Source organism: Palaemon carinicauda, chromosome 8 (assembly GCF_036898095.1).
Source record: "Palaemon carinicauda isolate YSFRI2023 chromosome 8, ASM3689809v2, whole genome shotgun sequence".
Lineage (NCBI taxonomy): Eukaryota > Metazoa > Arthropoda > Malacostraca > Decapoda > Palaemonidae > Palaemon > Palaemon carinicauda.
Genome location: NC_090732.1, coordinates 15,960,824 through 15,967,817, shown reverse-complemented (window position 1 = coordinate 15,967,817; position 6,994 = coordinate 15,960,824). Strand labels below are relative to the sequence as shown.

General features: G+C 36.3%; 1 protein-coding gene across 1 annotated transcript in view; it reads left to right on the top strand.

The window, feature by feature from the left end:
- The first annotated feature begins 1,467 nt into the window (after positions 1-1,467).
- Positions 1,468-6,994, top strand: part of LOC137645676 (protein-L-histidine N-pros-methyltransferase-like) — a 201,352-nt gene continuing 195,825 nt past the window's right edge. Inside the window, exon 1 of the mRNA XM_068378520.1 lies at positions 1,468-1,547. The gene's annotated coding sequence lies outside the window, so the exon portion shown is untranslated. The remainder of the gene's footprint in view (positions 1,548-6,994) is intronic.

The following is a 6,994-nucleotide window of genomic DNA, read 5'->3' as shown; positions in this document are numbered from 1 at the left end:
GATATTTTCATTAACGTAAACACCCATATTTTACTTTATCTGATAAAGTATCTGTTAAATCATGGATAAGTCCTCATACAATATTTACAACCAGCAATGTCATATGCCTTCACAGAAGACATCATAACGTGTTCTTGTTTATCTGAAAACTAAGCTCTTCTGTTATTGTAGTTTATCCAAAATAGGCCTATCTATCATAGCCAGTCCTTTCTTGACTTTCTTTCTTTCTTTTACCCAAGTCTTTCAAATTACACTTGCTAACAGATCAGCTTTTCACTCGTGCTTGTCTCTTTCACCAAATCGTCTATCCTCCGTGTTGTCGCTCATTCGAATCTTCTTCCTCAGTGGCTTTACAGCACAGACATTTCGTGTCAACAGCTTCCACCTTAAGCAATATTCCTTACTCATTCATCTCGTGATTCGTCCATTTTGTCATCCTAACATTATGTTATATTTACTCTTAAATATCTAATATGCAATTCGACCATTTATATACCATTATCCTACTAACTTTCATAGCTTAATCTTCTTAGCTTCATTTTACCTATACAATATTACTCATTCTACTATGTTCATTCATCTTTGTTGTCCTATATACAGCTTTTCGTAAATAGGCTATTTATATATCATTATCCTACTAACATTTATAGCTTAATCTTCTTATCTTCCATTTACCTTTACAACATGAATCATTCTGCTATTTTCATTCATCTTTGTTGTCCTATATACAGCTTTTCTTAAATCGACTATATATATATCATTATACTACTAACATATATAGCTTAATCTTCCTAGCTTGCATTCACCTTTACAACATAATTTTTTCTGCTATTTTCCTTCATCTTTGTTGTCCTATATAAAGCTTTTCCCAGTTTTCTTCACTATCACTAGATCAAATAAGCTCTCCTCACTTAATTCATGACCCATTTTCATATACCAAAAGCGTGCATGGTACATCACCTACCTTTACCTGTCTTGGAGACAACCATTTGTGTTATTCAATGTCAAGGTTATTTTAATTTTTTCATTTAATTAAGATCAAATAAAACCACAGGTGAATGTGGTTCTGCATCACTTTCTGTGAAAGCTTAGTTATTTGTATAAATAAGATTGATTAGTTAAAAAAAAATAAAGGAGTTAGATTTCAAGACCAAGATTGTAAATTCAACGGTATTTTAGTATTTTGCCAATTTTATGTATATGGAACCAATTACAGCTCATCAAATAATGCAAATGTTAAAACATTTCCTATACTGTTTGTCATATGTTGAGAGAGAGAGAGAGAGAGAGAGAGAGAGAGAGAGAGAGAGATTTAAATCCCAATTGTATCTCTCGAGACTTGTGTTGAAAGGATTTAAATAACAAAGGAAGAGGCAGGTAGCAGCAGTCAACAGCTACCGTGGACCACCGCAACCACCCATCTCTTTGACCAGTCATTAAGGTCTGTTCGGCTGTATGCAAAGCGGCTCGTGGTTGGACCCATTCAAGCTCGGAGGCTCCATTGTCCGTTGCGCTTTGTTGAGGGTCCCGCATAAGCTAAACTGTCGGTAAGCAGTCCTTTAACGTGCCCTGGCTCGTTTGCTAGTGTAAAGATCAATTAGGGTATTAATGCCAATCTTTTGAAGGGCGCGTTCCATTCACGAGTGATGGTCTAATACGTTGCAGCTGATCAACCTCGGTCCGGTGAAGGATCCATTTTTTGTAGGGCAGAGTTTGATTGCTCATATCAAATGCTCCGCCGCTTTGCTGGTGCTGATGTAATTGGGTGTTTATTACTAAGCGTTAGGTTTCAGCGATGACAGCCGGATAGTGACCGTCCTTTTTCTAAAGCATTGTTGAATAAAATTAAACTCTCTCTCTCTCTCTCTCTCTCTCTCTCTCTCTCTCTCTCTCTCTCTCTCTCTCTCTCTCTCTCTCTCTCTGTGTGTGTGTGTGTGTGTTGGGGATTTAATCTATTTTCTATTTGGCGTTTGTCCATAAATTAATAGCCACGAATCGCCTAGAGGCGGAAAGTAAATAATAGATGAAAAATTAGCCTATATATAAGCCTTTATGTAACGATTTTTTTTTACGCAATTTCTATTAATAATAGCAACACAACGGGCCTTGATATAGGCATTGTGTAATATCGAATATAAATTTACATTTTTGTCATAAACAAATATTTACTTTTAACATTTGCTATATTTCACAGTTTACTATACCTGCTGATATTTATACTTCTATACAATTTCACGATAGTCTTACGAAGCTTATAACATCCTTATCAATTTAAAGAAAAATAAATAAATATTTCTCTATTAATCCTCAACTAAGTTGCTAATTGCAGTTCATGTTTTTGTTACCCAATCATCGTTAAAACAAAAACAAAAAACAAAAAAAAACTATTTCATCACTGCATACATCTTTCAATTGCAGTATCCAGAAAACTGCCACATAATATGCTGCTTCAGTATCTTCACAAACGGCTCCTCAATATTTCGTTAATAACCTGCACAACGCTTCTCTAGTTTGCTTCCTGTATGTTATGACCCACAGGGCTACTGATCTCTCCTCTTCATCTGTTCAGAGAAATGTTAAGATCTTATCCTCCTCGGTACGTTTCCTCTTTATCCTTCACTTCTCATTTCTTCATCCCACTAATTCTATTTATAAGAATTTTGTTGGTACTACCTTTAAGTCATATGTGGGTTTTGGTCTTTTTACTCTTAAATATGCATACATATTTCATAACTAAACTCACATCCTTTCTGGCAAAACCTTTTCCAATTATTTCTTTTTTAATTTACATTCTCATTCAAAATTTCACCTTACACAAACACAATATACAGAATACTGTTTCCCTGTATTCCTATTTTGTAAACCACGGGGTTTTGTATTTATCTATGCGATATGATATACGATGACGCATTGAAAGCTATTCGCAAAATCAATTGCTTAACACATTCCTGTTCTTTTTTTTTTTTTTTAACAAGGTTCTCCTTGATTTTGATGTGCAATAGAGCTAGCCGTGTGAGCGTGTGTATGGCAGGAGTCTTATGAAGAGCAGTAAAACGTTTTAAGGTGCCATAGAATTCTTGACGGTGAGGGTGGATGTAATTCCGCCCTCCTGCCTAATGGCTGCTTTGAATGTAGCCCAATCGTTGGCAAAAGGCTGTTGTCGAATGCTTTTGAAGTTAAGGACGTGTTAGAAGAGACGCGTAAAAATCTTTTGATATCCAGCCCACACCCCCTCCTCCCCCCTACTCCTTTCTTTCGCATCTCTGGGTGTCGACTCGCTCCCTATATCCCTCATTGTACCCCCTCGACATCCCCCTTTCCCTCTTCCCTCAGGGAGAACCCCCCTCCCTCCATTCCAATCATTCCGTTTTCGCTGCTACTGTTGAAGCGTCTCGAGCTCTTCACCATAGTATTTGACGCAGAGGATCTGGCATCTTATCAAATTGTTTTTATATGCCAAAGAACTCGAAATGAAAGACCCCTTTTGGGGTTCCGGTTGTTTTTTAAGACGGTCTATAGGAAGAGTCATCAAAGAATTTGGAGAGGATGGCATCGATTTGAAGAATGAAAATATTTGTTTCGTTTTTTCTTTTTTCTTTTTATAATGAAAATTAAAAATAGGTTCATTAAAACGAGCACTGGAGCATAAATATTAATGCTGAAATTATTGCATCTTTTTGTTTGCAATATTTGCATGTTAATGAATATTTAGCAATATTCACCATAGCTCTTTTCCGCTGTAGATGAAGTACCCTCTGGTGTATATGTAGCTACTAACCAATACTCCTCTCCCCCAAGGTGAGACCCACCTCAGGCATGTAACTATCAAGGTAATAATTTCATGGTTAAGTCGGCAAAACTAGTATGGGATGTTATTTAACGTTTATAAACTTTTGCATCATGCGAAAATGGAATCTATGAACTCGTGCTGTGCGAGGTGCCCATTCTAATACACACTTGAAGATACACTCAGGCACGCTATTCTATCTGTTTCCTTATTTAATTTCCTCACTGGACTATTATCCCTGTTGAATCCTGCTTTTTCATCTAGGGTTGTGACTTAGCTAGTAATAATATTAAAATTATTAAGTGTGTTTCCCTTAATGTAGGGGAACTCTAAAGAAGACAAGACCGCATTCGGCTTCATATGCATCGTGGATGAACCTCTGTGCATTTAAACTTCCACAGTATTAGTCATTTCGTACCCTCAACCAGTTCCCCTTTTGCGTGCACTCGTGCATTTTCCAATTCTTGAATATCCGCACCCTTCGTTTCCATCTCGTTTTTACGCCATTATACAATCCATTTTTGGTCTTTCTCTACTCCTATCGCAGAACACTCCTAAATCATGTAGTTTTCAGTGACCTACTGTCATTCCCTCTTGGCTGGTTGTGGGCTATTGGAAACGTCCCTGGCTGGCGTCCTGCTGTACGGGAGATCGAGCTCACTGATACTCGATACTTTCTCGTAGTATCTGCAACCTGACCATCCTTGTTAGGTGAGGATGGGGGGTTTGGGGAATCCCGTAAATCTACCTGCTGAGTCATCAGCAGCCATTGCCTGGGCCTCCTTGGTTGTAGCTTGGGAGCTGATCATCTGGATATATGGTCAGTCTCTAGGGCACTGTCAATGTCACTTGCTTCTACCATTCATGAGCGGCCTTTAAACTTTTAAACACAGAACTGAACCACCTCTAAACACATCCATCCAGTCGTCTTAGCTAATCTTTCTAGTTCCTTAGGATACCTTCGTATTTATCAATGTTAAATCAGAAATAGGTTTTTAATTATATGAAAATACGAATAATATCAGTTAGGTTTATCTGCAAAAAGCTGCAGAAAGCTTTCATACAAGAGTAATGCACTTGATGTTATTAACTGCCATATATTTGTTGATTTTCCTTTATTGTACCATAGTCTTCTTGTTGTGAAATTTTCATTTCTATATTAATAAGTGTTCTGCATCCATTAGGAAGTATATACACTTGTATATTGACTCTTTCCCTTCTATCTTCTGAGTATTTTTAAGTAATTTATTGTATATAAGTCTGTCAACTTTGCATTATTTAAAAGTGTCAACTAGTTTTCAGTATTTTATTACTTACGTGAAGTGCAATTTGTGCAATTTAAGCCTGCTATATAAACAAAATATACATTATTACTCTATGTAAAATGTTATCAACTTATGTATACCTGTGTATAATACACACACACATACATACATATATATATATATATATATATATATATATATATATATATATATATATATATATATATATATATATATATCTGTGTGTGTGTATAAAAGAGAGAGAGAGAGAGAGAGAGAGAGAGAGAGAGAGAGAGGAGAGAGAGAGAGAGAGAGAGAGGAGAGAGAGAGAGAGAGTTATTGATCAATATCACTTGGAACCAACATTCACTCCATATATTTTGACAAATTAGTGACCGTGTTCAGATTAAAAGTGACAGCATTTGAGCGAATTGGGTTAGGAATTACGTCCGGAAGGGGAAGAATTTTTTTAAAGAATAAGACGTGTCCTGTGAAGAATGCCAAAAAGGAAGAGAGCTGGAAGAGAGAGAGAGGAAGTAGGAATAGTGGTTGAAAGACATGAAAATCCTGAATAGAAAAGGCAATAAGAAACATTTGCACATGGAGTATTTTAAGACTCGGAGCAGAAATATAAATGAATGGATGATTATATGTTATCTGGCGCCATGCCTGTCATGGTCATTGTCACTGATGACAATTCAAAGGTTGCATTGTTTAATTGCATATTTTTTATTGAAATATATACCACAACATATGAAAACTGCGGTAGATCTTTTGCAGCATACCAGCTTTTTAAACACATCTGGAAAGGCCATTAGCATCATATTCATTCTCCTATGTCAATCTCCCCTGGCCATCTGTATCAAGTCTCAAAGGAAAGTGTACTTCTGTGGTCCCCAAGACTTTGGCATTCACTTAAAAAATTAATGAGACTTCATATTAATTTGTGACAAGACTAGCCTACTGTTATAATTCAAGAGATGAGTAGGTACAGCTGGATGCAGTATAATTGTTAGTAATTTAACTAACTTACTTGCAAGAGAAAAGTTTGTGAATACTTCTCTGATCGAGTACCAAAACACATTGTTGAGATGGTGAAGTTTACTAAGCGACTTGTCTCATGAAAAAAAAAAAATCATCTTGGAATGCCAGGAGGAAATCAAGAAATATATTATAGGTAACCAGAGACCAAATGACGAAAAGATTGTTGAACAAAATTAAACCAACAATGGTGAATATGGGTACTTTTTATGTCACACGTTAGGACATAAACCAAAGGATAACCAGAAGTTTAAAAAAAAAAAAATACTACTCGACAGTTGTAGAATAACCAGAAGATAAAATCACCTAACATGATTTGTGAAGTCTCTTCTTACCTAAGTTGAAAGACTACATCTGAAATGAAAAGCTGAAGCTCGCAGATGAAAGAGAACTACCTGTTATGTTGGAAACATGTAGATCTTGGGTATTTTGTCAGTTAGTGACCAGTTCGCGAAGGCTATTTGGATAAGGAAAAAGGGACATTACTTTGAAATACTGGCTCGAACAGTGCAGTTATATAATCTGGTAACTGAGGACCAGTTGACGGATAAGAAATAGGTGTCTGCACTGATTAATGGAAGTAACTTTATATTTTCAGTTGCCGAAATTCTTTCAGAAATACACTACTACAACAGAGAACTATAGGTTGTAAACTTAGATAACCCCAATCATTAAAGATAACCTAATCAATTATGTTGTTATTAGTAATGTTCCATGTGCATAAGATCCTGAATAACTGACTAAAGATGAGGATAAGATGGTCAAAAGGCTATGGGTTTGAAAAGCCACTCATAGGAGAATAGATATAGGGACAGATTGGTGATATTGGAGCAGTCATTATCAGAGCCCAAGTACAAGTGGAACGACATCGCTAAGCTACTTGCAATCAACACAATATCAT